General features: G+C 37.3%; 1 protein-coding gene across 6 annotated transcripts in view; it reads left to right on the top strand.

Annotated features, from left to right (window-relative positions):
* The first annotated feature begins 7,539 nt into the window (after positions 1-7,539).
* NIPBL (NIPBL cohesin loading factor) overlaps positions 7,540-21,099 on the top strand; it is a 135,089-nt gene continuing 121,529 nt past the window's right edge. For 4 of the 6 annotated variants that reach the window (XM_032097411.1, XM_032097412.1, XM_032097407.1 and 1 more), the window contains exon 1: positions 7,540-7,714. The gene's annotated coding sequence lies outside the window, so the exon portion shown is untranslated. The remainder of the gene's footprint in view (positions 7,715-21,099) is intronic. The other 2 variants (XM_032097408.1, XM_032097409.1) reach the window with 1 other exon arrangement.

The raw sequence follows: 21,099 nt of genomic DNA, 5'->3' as shown, positions 1-21,099 counted from the left end.
AGTAATGAGTAAGTTTAGGAAAAAAGTCTAGAGAATGAAAGTATATAAAGTAATTTGTGGTGCATTTGCACATATTTTCCTGACAGGGATATGCATATTTTGAATGCTGCCAGATTATTGTAATTTATGGATCTTATTTAGAAGGCAACTGTCTTTAAAATTGGCCATGTATTCTTACTTAATTTGACTTGGTTAGTGCAGTGTCTCTGGTCAGGAAAAATATATTGCATCAGATGTTTTGATGCACTCTGTTTATAAAGACTGTGTGTACGTTCTTTCCCTCTGAAGCCATGTGAATGTTTCACTCAAAATCTCAGCTCCTTTTTGGTTGACAGTCATCTTGAATCTCTCTTGCTCTGCTTTTCTTACAGCTACATTCCCAGCGATTTCTCAGGCCTGTGTATGGGTTTCTGTGTCTTCTCTGCATCTGTTTCTATGGCATTTTACGTCTTTTTTTCTCACACATGCCTATCCTCAAATATCCAACAAAACATATGGCAACCACATGTGTCTTTGTTTTTGGTGGTGACATGCACCCATGTTCTTGTGGAAGCTGGTTCTTCTTTTTTCAGAAAGTTAAACTACTTCTTACAATGATTTTGAATAGCGCTGTCTATGACAATTTGCTGTGATATGTATTATCTAACAGCAATTTTATGGACAGCAGACCACTTTAATAAATTGAAGTCAGCATGGAAAACACACTAGCAATAGCACAGGTATACAGATCATAGCCTTCTCAGGACAGTCACTATATAATTTTTCATATGAGTACTTGCACTGGAATGCAATCGACAGTAGAAAAAGTTGGCATATCTACAAAATGTTCAATAATAATTCAAAACTATAAATTAACAATGCTGTGCACCCTAATGATCTTTCATTATCATCAAGATTTTAAAATTATTTCCACTTATTTATAAACTTTAAGAAAACTGCTTATGCTTAGTGTGTTATTTCTCCAAATGTACACCTCTGAGGCAAAAATTTTCTATGGTGTTCTTTTATAAGATGAATTATGTTTAAGAAACCTGAGGAAGTTGAGCACGTATTTTAAAATAGTGGAAAGATAAATACAGAAATGTAAACATCAAAACCTGAAATTTAAATACATCATGATCCAGAAAAGGACATTTTTCATAAATAGATCATTTTGATGGGATTTTTAGTCTGTATCACCTAGAAACATTTATTTGTATTTAATTTGAGCTTCTCCAGGTCAACAGCTCAGTTTTCTGGACCACTTATTGTCCCTGTCAAAGGTGAAAGAAAAATTTTTAAAAGGCTTTGTGCTTCAGAATGCACAGTATTGCAAGTCTGTGAGAAATTAAATCGGTGACAAATTTATACTGCTTTCTGGTTCACTAATGGAGCATCCACACATATTCTTAAGTCCCGACAAAGTAGATGCACTGCTATTTGTCCTTGTGGTCATGCTGAAAAGCAAATTTCCAGTACAAGTCTAGCTACGTTTAAAAAAAAAAAAAAAGTTATAAGCAGAACACTCAGCATTCAGAAAATAACAGATGATTTTTTATTTATCTTTACTCCTTTTCTATTCTTATCTTAAAATCAATAAATTACACTTCAGAAGTAATTTGCATTACAAATTGTTATTGACAGCCATAACCCAAAGGAGCGCAAAAGTAACTTGTGCTTCTTTAATTTTATTGCACTATGTTTTCTCTTCCTGATCCCACTGTAACATCCTTTCATAAAGGCCACAGGATGTCTAAACCAAGACGGACATCTGCTGCAGGTTAGAAGTCTGGTTTAGACACTGTGTAGGACTTTATAAAATATTATAAATGTCTTCATATCAACGAATTTCTAAATTGATAGCCAAATATCAATCAACATTCTTTTATCAGGTTTCTGGATAAATATAAGGTCATTAATTGCTTGAATAAAGAAATACTTAGAAATGTGAATGTGATTTATCCCTAGATGTGGAACCACAGTTTCTTCTTACCTTCCTTTTGGCAAATCACTTTGAGAGGGTTGCTTTAGGTGTGTCTGTAAAATGCAACATAAATGGAACATGCATGGACACTGGAAAAAAGCATGCTGGTGTGCACTTTCCCAAAAAATTCCTGTGCACAATTTAGGACTTCGCGTTAGTCAGGAACCATTCCCAATGGGCAAAACATGCACATGACTATCCTGTTTTGAAGAATAGAAGGGTCAAGCACAGAACATTATCTGGCCACAAGCAGCAATGTCAGAGAACAGTCCCAGGCATGTTTAACCTGATATTTTATTTAGCTATTTAATGCTTTGGCTGAGGATAGTTAACAGTTCTGAAGAACAGGAAAGTTCTTTCTCCCAAGGAAGCAGTTTTTAAAGGCCTGAGCCTAAGAGGCTTTTTCAATATACATTAAATAGATAAGCATATCTCTGTCTTAAATCTTCGTTTCACTGGTAAGTTCATTAAAAATGGAATGGGAAGGTATCTAAAGCATGTTATGATATTCTCAATTTTTTTTAATGCATACAAATATGACTTTCAGCTGAATACAACAGCACTTAAGGCCAATTTTTAACTTCTGTCTTTTGACAGAAGATGAATGTCCACATTTATTTGCTGGCCTGTGAAGCTCTGTATTGATTTATCTTTACTTCTTAAGAAGTGGAGAAAGAAAAAAAAAGTCTGAATATTTTTATATTTCTGTCTTAAAATTGTCCATAGTGGGCCTCAACAGCATTCTTGTAGGAAATTGAACAGTATTTCTTATGTGGCTAACATGACAGTAAGTTGTTCTCCCAGTGCCTAGACAAACCAAGACAGTTGAGAGGATAGAGTTATATAACACTCAAATTAAGGAGAGAAAAAAAAAAAAAGAAGAAGAAAAATTTTGGGAAATCACAGCAGTTGTATCAGGAATACCTGCTTCCTTTCTGAAGTTCAGCAATGGTGAGAAAAGAGCCTAAAGAACGTCGTTGGCTGGATTTCAGATTACTTCCAATGACACTGTGTAACTAATCATTTATCTTCCCTAAAAAATCAACTGTTACTAGGTATGTTTTTATGGCCCTGATGTAACAATATTGGGACAGTCTACTTGTCCAGCAGTCTATCACTGGCCTTTTTCAATTATATATTGTGTCTTATTATTATGTATGTTTTATGATGTAAATTGTCTTATTTTGTCTTTATTTTAACTTTATTCAGAATCCCTAGAGCCTTGCGTAATCAAGAGCTTACTTTAACATTCAAATGAAAGTACCAGACTTCTGTCTTCTGTCATTTTCTCTCCACAGAAACATTATACATTTTAATATATATGCCTGCCATAGAATTTGTATTGCGTACAAACAGAAGCTCATTCTTAACATGGTAGAGATAATGCAAGTTTGTCACTTAAAATGAAATAGTACTATTTAATTTCATATTAAATTCTTGTTAGTCAATTAAGCTAAATAGTTAGAAGAAGGAAAAAGTATTACCTCCATCTGGCTTACCAGGAAAAATAAATAAAAATCAGTAATCTCCACAAAGTTGTAAACTTAAAGCAAGTAACCATACAAATATTTGACTCCTCAGTCTACAGGTTTCCTTGGCTTTTTATTTAACCTGTACCACTGAAGGTTTCATGTTTGGGTTGCTTACTTTTCACAGTGAATATTCCCCAGTCAATCAGTTACATGGTGCTATTATTTGTTCCTGTGAACTAAAGGCAATGGAAAGAACATAACTTTGTATTACTTGTCATACAGCATACATTATTAAATTCTTCCTAATCATTGTGTGGTACAGCCTTAACACCAGACTCTAAATAATTTCAGTACTTAAATTTAGGATGATAGCTAATGATTGTGTTACTGTATTCAGATAACAAGCTCCCTCTTTTTATAGCAAAGTTATTTTCAATTATTGAGAGAGTAGATAAAATATACAACCATAATTTTAAAAATTATTTTACTGACATGTCCTATTTATTTTAAAAATCTAGCTAGAAATACTGTAATACAGGTAATATACATACCTGTAAATTACTAAGAGGTAAACACAATGCACAGTGTTTGTGCATCACATAACAACTTAAAATGACACGTACCTGAATGTTGTACCGGCACTTAAAGAGACAAAAATGGTAAAAACCGATGCATTTTTCATTCATTCTACAGAAAAAAAAAATCTAATTACAACAATCACATCTAAGAAAACATTGGTGCCAGCTGTATTTTCACTCCAGCATTACATGCTGTGCATAATTTATGAAGCTGAATAACAACATGTAACAGTCAGGGAAGTTAACATTGGAGGGAGGTTCCTTCTCTACTTTCAGCAGTGTACTCACAAATACTATCTTTCCATTTAGAAAGCTTATCTCAGTACGCAGTAGCAGAAGTTGTAAACAGCAGCAAGAGACACACCTACAGCTTTCCATATATTTTGTGAAAATTGTTTGAGAAATGTTTTTAAACCAGTACTCTCTACATTGAGATCTTTAAATCCTTCCTTTTGAGTTAAGATTTACTTTGAAGAACAAGAAATAAGTCTGAGAATAACAGACTGTATAAATAGCTTGAATTTATGGGAACCCAGTCATTTGTTTTGGGCAAAAGATGCATTCGCCCTTGACATCAAAAGGAGTAGGATTAGGTTCTAAAGCTTTACCCTGAAACTTGTAATTCATTTTCTGGACTACATAGGTGTGGATTTGTCAGGGGAATTCAGAGAGTTCTGCCCTTCTCCACACTGCGACCAGCTTTGTTCATGCAGTGTATGCTCCTTAGTGTGCTCCAGTCATGGTTGCATGGCTGCATAGCTCCTCCCATACAGATTAGGACTATCTCCACCCCATGACTAAGGCCTGGAACAGAAGTACGGTTTAAAGGCTTTTACAGTCGTTTTCAGGTATCTGAAATACTTGATTTATCACTTTTTCTGGTCATTTCAGGCATAATGAGATGAATCCTGGGCATACCAAAGTATTTTTAGGAATATAGTGAACCTCCATTCTGCAATAGACTGCTGTAAGTGAGCTTTTGAAGAAGACTACCACTTGTCCACATGCAGAATTCGATCTTTCATTTAAAAAAGTGAATTATAGTAATATCCAATGGAATAAAAACCATTTAATTTCCCTTAAGGAAAATAAAGTCCTGATTTGCCCATATGTGTTACACATCACCTTCTAAAAGAACTAAAGGCTTAAATTAGTTGTTCTCTCGTGCAGGTAATACAGCATAGTATCAAGTAAAATAGCTTTTTTCTACAAGTTATTTTAGTTGAATGGTATTTTAAAAGCATAAAATGGTCTAGTGCTAGTCTCACTGAAACCATAATCAAACAGGTGTTATGCCTGACCATGATGTTTGTAAAGTCTAAAATGTATTTGGCATTTGAAAATTAGAATTTCAGTGTTCTCTTTTTAATTTACATATTAATTCACCAACTAAGGAAAAAATAATTATATAAATAAATAACTAAAATCACAGAAAGACTCCATCAACATGAATTGGTAACAATCATTTAGAAGTAGATTGAAATAGTATTCTTGAACTTTGTAATTTTAGAATTACATTTTCCTGAGAATTCATAGATGTATAAGTAAACATCTACATGATACGTGAACTCCAGATAGGGAGTTCATTAATTATATTTTTTACCAAGAGAAGGTAAATAGTTTTCTCCTTGAGTTACAGAGTTGCAATGTATTAAATTAAGTGTCCTTAAGTCTTTAAGGACACACTTCATTTGCAACACCAATTATTCCCCTTTATTTCAAATGGATAACTTCAAGTTATAAATGCATAAACAGTTATAGGATTGGGACCTTTTATATTAACTTGAAACAAAGGTCTATAATACATTTTTTTCAGAACTCAGTTTACTCTGTCTCTGTTAATATGAGCCATTAGATAATAGTATTCCACTACTGAATTACCGTATTCTCCAGTGCCATCTTCATTTTTGTACCTTTAAACAAAAACACATACACTTATAAGCCAAACTTTGATTCATCCAAATTATGACTCTTGTAGTAGTTTAGGCTTGAGAGAGGCATTTGAAATCCGTATTAAAGACAGAGCACTATTCAAAAAATCCTAAATATTGGAAAGATTCAAGCGCATCGGTGTATGATTTTATCCGTTTTTGCAAATAACATTCATCCAGTGCTGAAAGGGTGTGTTTATATGTCACAGGGTATTTACAGCTGTGTCCAGCTGATTCCTGAAGTCGACAGACAAGCAATGCTTCCTCTAGAAATGAAAGGATTTTTGTCCAAGTACTGATCAGCAAAACGACATTAAGTGAGTACTAAAAGACACAGTTAATTCATGGGATATTAATGCTTCTTCATTATTATCCTGTGCTATGATTATTCAGTTTTACCTGTCCAGAGGAACACCAGAAAGTCTTTCAGATTAGAACATTCTCTTTTCCAAACACTCCTTCACAACACACAATTAAAATATTGCCAGTAAATCAGGTGGCGGTGGAGCATCAGCCTCCAGCGAAGGACATCCCGAACATCAGTATTTTCCCCAGTGCTCGTCCAAAAAGGCTGTTTTTTAAAGCCACTCCCGTTCGGTATGTCCATCTTGAAATCCCTCGCCCCGGCAATGCTTTGAGCAGAGGGTCTTTCGGTTCCTGAGGCGCGGCCTTTCACATCCACAGAGAAGGGCAAAAGCGGCGACAGTAGCTCCAGTGAGTGTCCCACCCGCAGGGGCTGCCGCCTCTGAGGGTTCAGTGTAAGGACCTTCAGTCTGCCTCCTGCGAGGCAACATTTTGTAGTCCTTCTCCTCGTCCTCCCCACCATGCTTAGGCAGGACAAAAAATAAACACCAAAATGCGTATTCTTTTTCCAACGGTCCCTTCTTCACATATCCTCATCGGAGGCTTAAGCGTAAACTTCGGTCTCGTTCCGCACACCAAAAAGGCTGGGGGTGGGGGGGACGTGGGGGTGGGGGGGGAGGGGAGCGGGGTAAGCAAAACAAGAAAAAAAAAGAAAGAGAAAGTTGTGCCGCAGCCGGAGGGGTGTGGAAGGGAGAGGACCTACGCAAGGGAGACTCTACCGGGAGAGGCGAGGCAAGGGAGCCCCTCCAGCTGCAGCGGCGGAAGCGGCGCTGGTGGAGCGAGTGAGCGATCGGGCGAGGAGGAGGCAGCGGAGGGAAGGGGGAGGCTGCTGGTGTTTGGCGCCGGTGGAGGGAGTCATTCCTGCCGCTGCACTTCCGGTCGGCATTTTGTTCGGAGAGGGAGCGAGAGAGACACACACAGGATCCTTCCCCCTCCTCGCCCTTCTCTCCCCCTGCCCCCCCCCGCTCGGTACCGACTCACCGTGCCCAGGCCGCCCCTCCCCGCCCTCCTGCGCTCGCACTCTCGGAGGGAGCGGCGGCGGCGGCGGCCCCTTGGAGCACTGCCCCTCGGCCACCTCCTGCTCTCCCTGGCTCGGAGCGCGGCTCGGAACCGGTTCGGCGCGGCCCGGCCCGTGTTGATGTTGTGAAGCAGGCTCGGGGGGAAGGGATTTGCCTCGGCCGCACACCCCCCGGCTCTACATGTTCGCTGCACTAAGGAGGAGACGGAAGAGGAGCCAGCCCCCCTCCCGGCCCGGATTATTGTTGTTATATTATCTCCCCTCCTCCTCCTGCTCCGCGGCGGCGGCGGCGGCCCAGCGGCGGCGGCGGCTCCTCTGAGGAGGGAGGGGGGCGGATTTCTTTCCCCCTCTCTCGGATTCTCGTTGGATTCAGACGCCGATTTGCTCAGGTAATCCCCCCTCCTTGTCTCCCCTTCCCCTCCCTGCCCTCTCCAGCAGCGGGCCGGGCCTCTCAGCCCAGCGGCCCAGCACTGCCGGGAGCAGAGGGGATTAGCTGTTATCCGGGGTAGAGGGGAGTAAGTGGCAACCGGAGGTGTTTATTTCGCAGCCCTCCTTCCTGCTCGGTCGGGTCTGGCGGAGGAGGTTGGTTCCTGCCGGGCTGCCGGGAGGCCCAGGCCCGGCGGAGGGCGCAGGCCCGCCGGCCAGCGCCTTTACTCCAGCTCGGGGATTAGAAAGGCGAAGCGGCTGCTCAGTGACAGGCCTCAACCCGAAAAGAGCAGGAGGAGGAGGAGGAGGAGGTGGAAACAATACAATTAGTCGCAAATGTGCACTGATCCTTTGCCATATTTACAACTTCACCTAGGTCAGGGAAGGAAGGTCCCAGCGCAGAGAGTCCTCTGAAGTGGGCCAGGAGTAACTGGCGGAATAGGGGAGGAGAGACAATGTAAATACTAAGAAACAAAAATGCCACCTCTCTTTGCTATTACCTTCTCCTTCTAACCAACTGTGTTCTGAACATTAAAAAGTTTGAATGCTTTTGGTTTTATAAACTGCAGGCGTTTAATCTCTAAATAATATTATTGATTAGTGTGTTAATGATTTAGTATATTTATAGTATAAAACAGTGCTTGAGGGATGATTGACACAACACGGACACCTGCAGACCCAGGAAATACAGATAGACACGCATATTGTATCAGGTACTCCACACAATCTTGCTGTCTTTGTGCTGTATATGTTACAGAAATATATATTAAAAAAGGAAATACCATTTTTTTCTTCTAACAAACAGAAAACAGGCAATGGATCGTGTGTAAAGTGTTGCGTTTATGACATTTAAGGGACCAAGGTGAAGATGAGATCTTAATCAAAATACTTGAGAATCAAATGTCAATTTATTTAAGTGAAATGTGAGGAATGCTTAAAAAGTGTCATCTTTTCTTGTCAGGACATATCACTTTGAGATCCTGAGGTTGTTATTGGCTGTTTGTGTCCATGATGTTTGAATATGTAATTAGGTGTCATTTTTACAGGTCAAACGTATTTTGAAAATTACTATTTATTAGTCTCAGGTCTTTGTAAATAAATGGTAGCTGATTTACAATAAAGTAAGTCTTGGACTTATAAGTGGTAAAGTTGTAAGTGTTGCTAAAAACTCAGGCAGATTTAAAACAAACACCCTGTGAACTAGAAAAAATACATAAATTACATAGTTGCAGGAAATTTTAAGATGCAAAGTTTTCATTCTTGTAGCAAGGAATTTTGTCAGTGGCAAATGAGTATTGAGATTACATAATTTGTTAAATCTTCAGCAGGTTTTTTAGTTGTTCAGGTAGATTTGTTGTTATAATATATGGTTACTATATCTGATAGAGTAACTTCTGGTGCATCGTGTTCTGTCTTATAAATAAAACTCTGCTATCGTGCCTCCCGCGTGGCCTGATACATGTTTAAAAGGGTGAAGTTAATATAGCTGTCACGTAGAAGGCGTGTTTTTAATGCTGTAAATCCGTGTAGTAGTCAGTAGCGTGTCCGTGATTTGTATTGGTCAGGGAGCAGTTTGAATTTTAAAAAGCCAGAAGATCCTGCTGAGCCCCAATCCCGGCCTCCCTTCCTCCCACTAATCTCCCATTCCTGTCTTTGTGCTGCCTGGTCCTGTTAGACACTGTTTGCAACAGGGCCTCAGGCCTACGTGCGTGGAGAGGAACCATTTACAGTTCGAAAAAGCAGCTTTTTATTTTTAAACTTTGTGAAATGCAGAGGGAGCCACTAGTCGTCTCTAACTGTCCCCACCTCGGTGTGTAACAGCGGAATTGCTGTTTGCTTTTGGCCCACAGCGTGTGTTGAAGCCGAGTGTAACTCTGCCTCACAGGAAAGAAAGGACTGTGCAGAAGTAGTTGTAATTCCTGGGTAGTTTTCATCATCAAGAAGCGACATTATAGCCCTAGCGTTTCTTTCGTCTCTGTTTCAGGCAGCTGCCGTTCTAAGAAGAATGTGTTTGTTAAGCTAACAGTAGTGAACTTTTCTGACTGATTTTTCATTTAAGGAGGTTTGCTTTAAATATTCTAGATATGAGCAGGAAATGAGCTACTGCAGTTACACAGTTCCTGTCAAATTTATCTTGCCAGGGTTGTGTGGTTGTGTTTACAGCACCCTTTTCTTTTTTTTTCCTTTTTCCTTTTTTTTTTTTTTTTTAATCGGAACTGATGCACTTTTCTGGAATGAAAAATGAAAAATACATGTATTTATAAAGGGAAATGTAAGATGTTGTCTATTTTATTTGTAATGAGTTTTTTGGGTTTGTTCTTGTGAGCCATTATGTGGTTAATCTTGAATTAGTTACTTTATCACAGTTTATACAGTTTTACAGAAATATTTAAAGTCGAAGTATTAATAAGAGAACTTATTCTTCTTTTGAGTTGCATGTTTTAGCATATTTAAGAGAGTGTGTATGTGTGAAGCAGGCATGTGGCACTTTCATACTACTTTTTCCCTGATGTTAGGAGCTTGTACTGATCCAATGTTTATCACAACAGGCAGTTGCTTAAGGACAATGTATTTCTTTTACTGATGTTATAGAAATACTAAATTAATTATTCTCAAAACATTAGTTGTAACAATATTTTAACAAAAAGAGGAAAATGTTTCTTTCTGTTTTATTTTGTACTTTTGACTGTTTTGTACATTTTGAATTTGCTTCCTCTGTACAGGTTTTTTTTTTTCCTCAACTTCTTGAACATTTTACCTGACGTTATTCCAACAAAAATCTGTTCCTGAAGTATTCTGCTGTTGATTAAAGCTGGTTTTATACTTTTTAAAAATAAGGACGTAGAAACAGGCATACCAGTAAAATAATATATTTTTTAAAATTTGAAATGTTTAAGTTTTGATTTAGAAGCAACAGACAGGATCAGAGAAGCAAAATTATATCCCTAAGCCCTTTTGAAGATCCTTATTCTACATAAGAGCACAGGTACCCCTGTGAAACCTTATGCTTGAGACTCCATGTACATAAATGTTCATACAACTCTTCTTGCAGAGTTGAGGCCGTAGATAGTGATTTCCTTAGGACAGAACCTTTTTGTTTGTTTGTGGTGTTGTGTTAGTGTGATTATTATGGTAATATAACTTTAACCCAAGGTTTTTCACGTATATAGTCCTCTACAATATAAATAAACTATATTTTGGAGGATACTAGATGAAAAATGCAAATTGATTTGAGCTAGAGATCCTATTCCTATTTTTATGTGTTCAGTGGCAACTTGACTTTTAAATCTGTTATATTACAAAGGGTTAAACTGATTAAATTGAATTTATATTAATATTTCATAAAAATTGCACAAGAAATGTGAAATTTCTGGATAATTGCTATAAGTAGTGAGAAAAAAAATGTACTTCTGTCCTGAATATCTAGACCTAGGAAAGAAATCAAGTCTTCAATTTCACAAGTTTATGATTTCCAGAAATTATGTTAGAGGAGTGTGTAATATTCATGAATGTGTGTAATTTGGATAACAACTATGGGCATACTTAATCAGAAAAATATGAGTAGTGATAGCTTTAGAATTTGGTGACTGGTAGGTATAAGGTGGGTCCTCCAGCATTAGGGTGGCTATTTAGTGTCAGAAAACACTAGGACTGTTTTTGAAAGAATAGCCATTTCAATATCATACCACTTACTTTTGATCTTGTTTTTCATTTGCCTTTATTAGAAGTAGTACAGGTTATGTTAGCTTCTGATTTAGGAACAACAGCAGTAATGAACACTCAGTTGCAGAGAGATACATGCAAGAAAATGCTTGAAATCGGTGATAACCTGTGTATTTTTGCTAATAATGCTGTACAATAATGATCCCTTTTAATAATAAAAAAGGAAGTACTCTTGAAATTACAATTGTTAAACACTTGTTTTCTTAAAGTCTTTAATTAATCTACATTTGTATTTTTATTTTCTTTGTATTACAAACATACTTCTTAGTAGCTGATCCTGACCCCCAAAGCAGGTGTGAAAGAAGTGTTTTACATTGACATCTGTGACACCCCATGAGTAAGGAACTGTGTTTGAGGAGAATTGTGCAGGACCTGTGATTTGTGTCTCACTTCCTGTCCCTACTGTTAACCGTGGAAAATCTGCCCAGCAAAAGGGAAGGGAGAAAGGATTTTTGGCCCAACTGTATGTGGAAACTAAGAGGGATTCCAGTCAGATTGAACATGGTTGTTGATACTGTATTTGAAGGTGATTACCTGGTCTACACAAATAACTTTAAAAGAATGTAAATATCCAAGACCAGTTTTCATGTTGAAGCCATAAAAAATTCTAGAAAAAGTTAATTTTTGTGGCCTTTAGAGTTTGTATCAGTTTTAAGTATAAGTAATCAGAGATCTCAGATTTTTTATATGAATAGATAATTAAATTTTTCATTTTATTGCTGTGATTTGATTTGAAGCACTTTGGTTTTTGTAGCAGTGTGTATGTGTAGACATGCAGTGCATTTTAGATGAACATTGTCAGAAAGCCCTAGGCTGAAAAATAAGGGAATTAGACAAGGAAACAGCAGACTGAGGAGCTGGGCCTTTAACTGCACCATTATATTCAACCCTACCCTTGCAGCCCCAGTTCAGTGCCTCATACAGGGCATGGGAAATGACGGCTGACCACTATACTCTTATAACCTAGTTTATATACTTACCATTCAGTGTGTAGCCTGCTGCCTTATTACCTGCTGTGTACATCCCAGCCTTTCAGGAAGACTGAAGTGTTTTCATGTTTTAATTTGTAGAGTTATCTCAAAATAAAGTGCTTTGCAAACATCAGAGAGCTTTGGTTTTGCACATCTGTAAAATACTATTTCACTTTTATAGATGAAAGACTGAAACTGAATCAAAGTAGTTTTAAAAACTTATAAATCTTGTCTATTGTGGCATGTATGCTTTACTCTTCAGATTTTTAAAGTTACTTTACAGCACTAAGGAAGTTAATAATATTGTTTTTGTTGACCTTATTTGTGGTCATGTGTGTTCTACATTTCGACATGTTAGGTTCATTGTTCCTCCTGAAGCTCTAAAAATTATAGAATGGATTTTCACTGAGGGCCTTAAACATCTATTATATTTCAACTCTTTTGATCATGCCAACAAATGGAAAATAACAGACTTCCTGCCTGAGAACCTAAAAAAGAATCACCATCTATCTCTTGAAGTTTATCAGGGAGAACTGAGAACGGGACTAGATCGTAACCCAAATGCTGCAAGTAATTAAACATTGTAGCTACAATATTGAACATAGAGATACAAAATGTTACTGTTACTCTCTAGGATTGCTAGTTCCTGTTGGAAGGTGTCCAAAGTGTTGGGTTTTGACTCTTGGGGGGAAAAAACTCTGGCTCTTGACTTGATGATAATTGTTGCAGTTGATGTAGACTGCTTGAATGCCCACCTCTGCATCTAGTGGTCACGCCGCTGCGATGTCAGTCAGTTGTCAAGCTCCCCTAAGACTGTTAGGGAAGCAAAGCTGTTCTGAGGTGTAATAAGTGCGTTCCTGGTCAGAAAATTGCTTTGGGGATGTAGGAAGTCCAGGCCCAAATGCATAATTTTTATCAGAGAGAGAACTCAGAGAACTTATTGAACTTCTTTCTTCCCCTGTGGCTTTTTATATCATGTACTCAAGGCATGGCTCAGGGGCTGTGAGTACATTATGGAACAAGCTGAATAAGTAGCACTTTAGTCTTATTAACGTCTTTCCTTTCTATATTTACTTGTGAAGGTTTTCTGTGAGAGTATGTATGTGGAGGGTTTTTGTTAATTTGTTTTGGTTTTTCTGGTTTTGATTTTTTTTAAGAAGAGTTGATTTTCGTAAGTGTCAGTTCCCAGCAAAAGATGTTTTGAATGAGAAACTTCTAAATGAATTGGTTTTATTAACTGTGTTTTATTAAAATTCCTAAACAGGAATGTGTTACATAAGGGGCCTCCTACTTTTTAAGTTTGTGTTTCATGTCATGTGCCATAAATGGGGCAGTGATCCTGTCAATGACAAGAAATGGTATATGATGACTATCACAACACACAAGGGACTAAAATGTAGATATAAGCAACCATAATTCTGACATTTCTTAGTACTTTGATGCTTGTTTTTGTAGTACTAACCTTTTTTCTCTCTTTTTTCCCCCCCAAGCTCGCTGAATAACAAATATGTGTTTGTGATAATGCAATTTCTATCTCTCGTCTTTGAACTCAGCCTTTTCTCTGCGTTGGCCAGGTGCTCAGAAAGGATGAGGTTGCAAATACTCTGTTTCTGAAATTTTGTTTTCACCTCTTACGACTTAATAAGACTGTCCCCTTTTCTTTCATATTATTTTCCCTTCAGATGTGTTGCTTTCTCTCTTTCTTCAGATATGCTTTCTGGATATTGAGGATAGGAGGAAAAATTTAGAGGGCCCTCACCAGATGCTGTGTACAGCAGCTGACTTAAAAAAATGTCTGTAGAAAAAATAAGCTGGAACCTGCTTTTTGTAGTCTAAAAGCTGGAAAAATTTTGATAAGATTCTAATGAGGCTGTGGTGAGAATTTGTGGGGAGTTCTTTGTGAAGATTTAAAATCTTTGATTTTTTTTAAACTTTGTTTTTTTTTTCTGGAGGGAAAATTTAAAATCTACTTGATGATGTGGATGCTAACTTTCTAGTTAAAACTAAGGTGATGTGATTGTTTTTTACTGTGTGGATGCTATATGTCCTTCTTTTTTTCTTCTGAAATAGTGGGAAATTGATTTTTTTTCTGCTAGCATGTGCAGTGATGGTTGGTTCTTCTTGGCAGTTTCTTTTAAAAACTCCTGTTGAGGCATAACCTGTAACAGAGCAAAATTTCATTTATTCTGTTAAAATTTGGCAGTTACAAGGATATGAAGCATTTCTTAACAGATTTACTGGCTGACTTTAAGAATGCATGTTTCTCCTTGCATATAGGTAGGACTGGTAGTGTTCTCCTCTCAGTTTCCTGCTTACTGACATACTATTTAAAGGTAATGATTTTACTTCTGACTTTGCTGAACTTCGGTCATTTGGGCCAAAATCTTCCATGTTGAGTGAATGCCCTTTATTGACTTACTCTCTGAATAATGTTTTAAATTAACATAGTTCACTGGCTTCTAAGGGTCACAATAGAGAAAAAAATGTTTAAAAATTATTCCTGACCTTTTTTCCAAGGAATTGGAGCACCACTGTTTTTTGGGAAAAGGAGTTTAGAATTTCAGTGTGAGATGACTTTTTGAATTAATAATGTGCATTTTATTGCCATTTAAAAAGCTTTCCAAAAATTGGCCAAATTATTAGTGTCGAAAAAATACACTGACTTCCCTGATTGCAGGCACTATTGTTGAAAAATTTTGTGTGCACAACAGAGCTTTCCTAATAAGTTCTAAGCAGTGAGATGTGGTACAAACTCTTAATTTTATGGTGTCCATTCCCTGCTTATCCGCAATACAGATTAATTTAAGTGTGTAAAAGACAAGAAGTGAAGTTGCAGATGGATGGAAGGGTGAACATATGGAGAAGGAGTGTGGTGGACTGGAACCAGACGTACACAGATGGGAAGGGAATGGAGTTTGAAGGGTAGGAATAATTGGGAGGAGGTAGGAGCTTTGAAGTTCTTTAGGAGCAGGGACACTCCTTAAGATGATCAACACATCTCCTATGAAGACAGTCTGAGGAAATTGGGATTGTTCAGCCTGAAGAAAAGAAGGCTCTAGGGAGAGACTTCATAGCACTTTTCAGTGCCTAAGTGAGGCATTTTGGGAAAGTTGGAGAGGCATCTTTTACAAGGGCATGTAGTCCTAGGACAACAAGGAATGGCTTTAAGATGACAGAGGGAAAGTTTAGATTAGGTTTTAGGAAGGAATTTTTTACTGTGAGAGTGGTGAGATACTTAATATGTTGCCCAAAGAAATTGTAGTGCCCCATCCCAAGAAGCGTTCAAGGCCAGGTTGGATGGGGTTAGTGGAAGGTGTTCTTGCTCATGGCATGGAAGATGACCTTTAAGGTTCCTTCCAACCCAGGATCATTCTGTTATTCTATGAAATAATTACTGAACTATGATGACTGGATAAAGGAGCTGGTGGGGCAGATATAAATGTCCTTAAGAAAGATAAAGCAAGAGCTGTGAAACAGGCTTATCAAGCAGCCAAGGCAAAAAGGTACTGTAGATTTGCTTCTACTATCAAGGAAAGCAGTTTGGGGATGAGAACGGATGGGAAGTGTCTTCTGAGAGAGGCCAGAGAGGGGAAGGAGAAGAAATTGCCTGAGAAGCCGGAGGTACAAAACAAGGATTGGCTGGGCAAAGAAGCATTGTTTCACACAGAGGAATTCATTGTTTCAATTGCCCTTTTTTTTTTTTTTTTTTTCCTTCTAAACTGAGAAAATAACATAGTAAGAAAAAAAAGCTCAGAAATTTGGACTACTTCTTATAAGAGCAAATGCTAGGGGATTCTGTAGTTCAGATTACCTGTGTAGGTACCTGGTATGTGTGCCACCTTTGTGAATGCATTGTGGTACTCTGTCATGCCTTTTTTACTGACAACAGGATGTCTATTTCACTGACTGTGTGAAGTAAGTTGGATTGTGTTTTATAATTTTTTTTTTTTTAATACAACGGGTATGTGCACATCTCCTACTATTTGCCTTAGATATTGTTGATTCTGCCTTGGGGAAAGGGATAAACTCTTGAAATTGCTTGCAGTCCTGTCTTTTATGATTAAACATCTTGATTTCTCTTTGGTGTTCGGTGTATAGCCTTTTACCTGAATTGATTCATGTCATGAAGCCCTGCTCCAGAGACAGAAGTCTTAATTTCCTCATAGGCTTTTCTGTGGTCTGTATTGGAATCTTATAACGCTCCACAAATGCTTATTTTTAAATGTTTTTGAGGGTAGTATATGATCATGCAAGTTGAGTACTGAGATGCAGAACTTGGTCTTTATTAACTTTGGAAGTCTAACTGGAACAAGTGTACAGCCTTAATTTTAAATTAACTTGCTTTTTTCTTTGCATCATGATTTGTATGATAATAGTGGAACAAATCTTGTTAATTTTGGTTACAAATATGACTAATCAGTGCTTGTTCAAATTAGGCTTTGGAGCCCGCAGGATGAAAGGAACACAGAAATATTTACCATTGGTAATAAAAATAGAATGAGATTCCCAAGAGTGGCATTTTTCTGTTTCCTGCTATCTGATCTGAAGCATCTTTCCCTTCATATTTTCTTTGTTTTTACTTGGAGCTGAAGTGTCATGTGTACAACAGACCTTACAGCCTTATGAATAGCTGGTGATTCATTTCCAGAGCAGATCACACCTGTAAGCTGAAGGAAGATTGGGCCTGGGGGTATCAGGGAAGTGTTACACAATTACATAATCCAAGGACTGTGTTGGAATTCTTGGAGGCAAGGGACATTTATTAACTTTTGATTGACTTTGCAAAGACTTTCAGCCTAGGGGTGTGGGATTTTCTGTAAAAGTCTAGGAACCTATGAGTTGATACTCAGAAAAAGTAATGTTGTAGTTTGATATCAACTTTTTAGTGCTGAGTGCTCTGTTTTAGAGGATGTTTTTAAAGTCATACCTCTTAACATTTTTGAGAGTTTTTTATACAGCTCTGCATTTAGTGTGATACATTTTTAAGCATTGTCTTTTAAAATAGCTGTTACAGTGCAATAAGTAAAATTTTCAATCTTGATTTCTACATCATAAAAAGGAATTGGAGTGAGATCAAAAAGGGACTTTGTTGTGATATTGCTGTTGAAACGATCAGCCCTAGAATGTCAGTCAAAAGTTTGAGATGTGTGAGAGTGCAAAATGGAACTCAGCTCCTGTGGTGCTAAGTGAGGGATCCATATTGGTTAGTCAACATTGGAGAGATTTTTACATCCTGGAATTCAGTTTAAATCACTTTGTTTGAAAATCATATTATCTTCTTCACTTTTTTTCCCTGTTCTAATTAATTTTCTTTGCACTGTGATGTAGTACTATTTCAACAGGAGGATTTTTCAACTGCCTCTATACTTCATGGATATACCCCATGAAGTATAGAGCCAGTTAAAGACGCTAAGAGATAGTGACAAAGGCATGTTTGAGTGTCCTGCTGCTGAGGAGGATTTCCGAATCTGTATCTGATACCTCGAGCAAGTGTTCTATCTCTGTGCTCCTGAGATTTTGAGTGAAGTGTTGGAGGCAGTGGCTAGTACATAGTGCCAAGTAATCAGTTTTGTATGTTAGGTATGTTCAAAGCATCTGTATGACTGGGCTTTCCTACTCTGAAGATCTTGCCCAGGCTTACATGTAAAACAGGTGTTGAGCTGCTTAGTTCTGACATACACTGAAGCAAGGTTGTAGGTGAACTTTTCTGGTGATAAGTTAGGCAACTAATGGCTTAGAGAGTTGTAGGAGCACGCTGTGCACTCTACAGTCACTATTATAAAAGATTATTTAAAGTTATGACTCTGCATATTTACTCACTGGAGTAATTCCTGCTGGCATTCTATCTAGCATGATGTAAAATTTAGTCATGTTATTTGCAAAAATAGATAATTATTTTTACCATGGAAAATATAATTAAAATATTTGAGGAATTGCAATAAAAATGGTACCATTTAAAGACTGGTTTGTCTGTAATTCGCTAAATATCATTACACGAACAAGTCATCATTCTTGTAAAGTAAACATTCTCAGTTTTCACATCATACTATAATTTTAGCCTGCAACCTGGAGAAAGAATAATGAGAACCATTTATTTAATTTAGTGGCATATTAAATGCTTATATTGAATTAGTGGACTTCAGAATAGAAATTCTCTCTTGTTTTGTAAATGTTTGTGTTTATTCCTGACAAATCTTTTTTCTAGACTCAAAGTAGACATATGATGTCATGAAATTAAGCAAGTTCCTAATCATATCTTGATAAACAATTAGTCAGTAATGTCTTATAAAAAGTTCTGTAGGTGGACTTCTGAGAATTCAACACAAGTCCTGATAATTTGAAGCTATTGCATGCTCAGTTACAGTGAACATTCAATTGTGTATATGTAGCATGTGGCAATTGCACATAACTTGGGTTATTTTAAACCTGTTGCATTGTTGGTTAAGGAAGGTTAGATTAATTTGCATTTTTCATGGGCATTATGTACAGTTACTGAAAGTCAGCTGATGCACAGTTAACTAGAGAGTGTAATCTACTTGGGCTAATCAGCTTGCCTGAGAGTGGCTGACACTCCATGTAACCCTATGTAAAATTTGGGAGAGAACAGTATTTGTCTGAAACAAAAACATTTAAAGGCTACTAGCTGCACCTGATTATTGATACAGGTGTAAATTGGACCACGTGTTTTAGGAAGGACAAACATAATGGGTGAAATCGTCATTGTAAAATACACAAATTTTGAAATTTGGATAGATGATATCATAAAGCTTGTTATAGATGTAGCAGATAATTATTTTAAACAAGAACAGAAACATCAGTTTTATGATGATGCTTACGTGCTTATACTATTTTGTAATGAATCAAATAAAAGTTAGAAAATCGACAAACTTTAGTTTTAAAGGTGACCCTATAGAAATAGCCTCAGTTACCAAAGACATTAAACTTACTGTACAGAACTTAGAAGTTTTATTTGCAAAATGACATTCATCTTGATAGGAAGAATTCAGTTTAGTTTCATGTGCGTGATTATGATGAATAAATATTCTGTTAATAAAGCTACATGCAGGTTCATTAATAATGCTTTGAAATGATACATTTGCAAATGGATTACTTTCAGTGGGTTTACACATGTATGATTACTTAAAATTGATGTCAACACATTTGCTTCCTAAAATAAGAAATAACAAGGACCTTAATGTTAGGGTATTCACATACAATAAAATATTTATTTAATGAACTCAATGATTATAGTAGTACATAGTGGGTCCACACAAGACAAAATAGCTCTTTTTTTCTTTAAATAATACCTAATAATTTTTGGGCTAGATTTACCCGATTAAGGCTTACAGTAGCTTTATGATCCTGATGTAGTTACTTAGTATTGTTCCGTGGTTAATTTGGTTTTTTCGTAATCCTTGTTTCCTGGATCTTTGTAAGTTAAAGTTTGTATTTTGGGGGAATGGGTTGGGAGTGGGTTGTGGTCTGGTGTGCTAATTGCTGAAATGTAGTGCTGGGCTCCCACTTGTGATTGCTTTGCAATAACTTTGCAATAACTTTCTGAACATAGTTTAAAAATTCAGCACTCATTTAGCTTACTAACACATTTATCAGTGGTGTGTTAATTAGCGTCAGATAACTTGAAAGTTTTGAGGATTTTTTTATAAACACCTGTGTAAAATGCTTATGTGTTTGCTTGGTAATAACTCAGATACTTGCCCAATGAAAAAGCAGAGTTGTCTTTGAGAATTCACCTTAAAATCTTTCAGAAATAAGAAGTACCTCCTTGACAGTCAGTGTCTTAGAAAATGTAGAAGAGGATGTTTGTTGTGAGTAAACAGTAGGAATAATTAGCAGTGGGGGCAGCTCAAGTTCCTTGTAATATGAACCTGGAAGACACAAAAGTAAGTGAATGTTGGATTATGTGAGATAGCAGTTTAGTACTATACAGAATACTACTGTCAGTATAAATTTGTGTCTCAGACACAAGTATTATCATGTATGCCAAAGCATGCAGACAATGATGTCAAACATTTGGCCTGGGAAGGCCGCTTGTGGTTCTGCAGACTCTAAATTATGGTCTCCCATGGCAACTGTTAAAGAGAAAAAAAGGATTATGAGTTGAGATGTGTCCCAGGATCATATCCTGTGAGTTTAACGTGAAGGGTTTATTTTTTTCTGGACGTAAACAACCTGTTCACACAAGAACAGATCTTTACCTTGCTGCTAAGACACTGTTCTCTCAGTTGTGTGTTTAATCACAGAGATTGGTAAGTTAGTAATTATTCTGTTGAGAAACAGGACAAAAACTCAGTAGTTTTATGGCCTGGACAAGTGGCTACCAGTGGTTAGTGTGCCTGCGTGTATAGGTGCCTTGGCATCCAAAATAGGGATGAAATAGTATTAGCTACTCCTTATTCCTACTTCAGCATGTATATGTCAGTTTTGATGCAAATCTAAGGTATTTGATACCTGATCCATTTCAGATGCTTCTGGTTTCTCTTCAGATGGCATGTGAGTGAAACTAGAAGGGTATCATCCTTAATTTTTGATGCTTCTGAATTGTTAGAATATTCCCAAAAAGATGTGTCGCTTCTGTGTCTGCTTTGTGCTAAAATAACTTTCAGTTTGGAAAAAAACCATGTGGATTGTAGCAA

The sequence above is a fragment of the Corvus moneduloides genome, chromosome Z (genome assembly GCF_009650955.1).
Source record: "Corvus moneduloides isolate bCorMon1 chromosome Z, bCorMon1.pri, whole genome shotgun sequence".
Taxonomy (NCBI): domain Eukaryota; kingdom Metazoa; phylum Chordata; class Aves; order Passeriformes; family Corvidae; genus Corvus; species Corvus moneduloides.
Note: the sequence above shows the minus strand (reverse complement) of the source record. Positions and strands in the feature narration are given on the sequence as shown.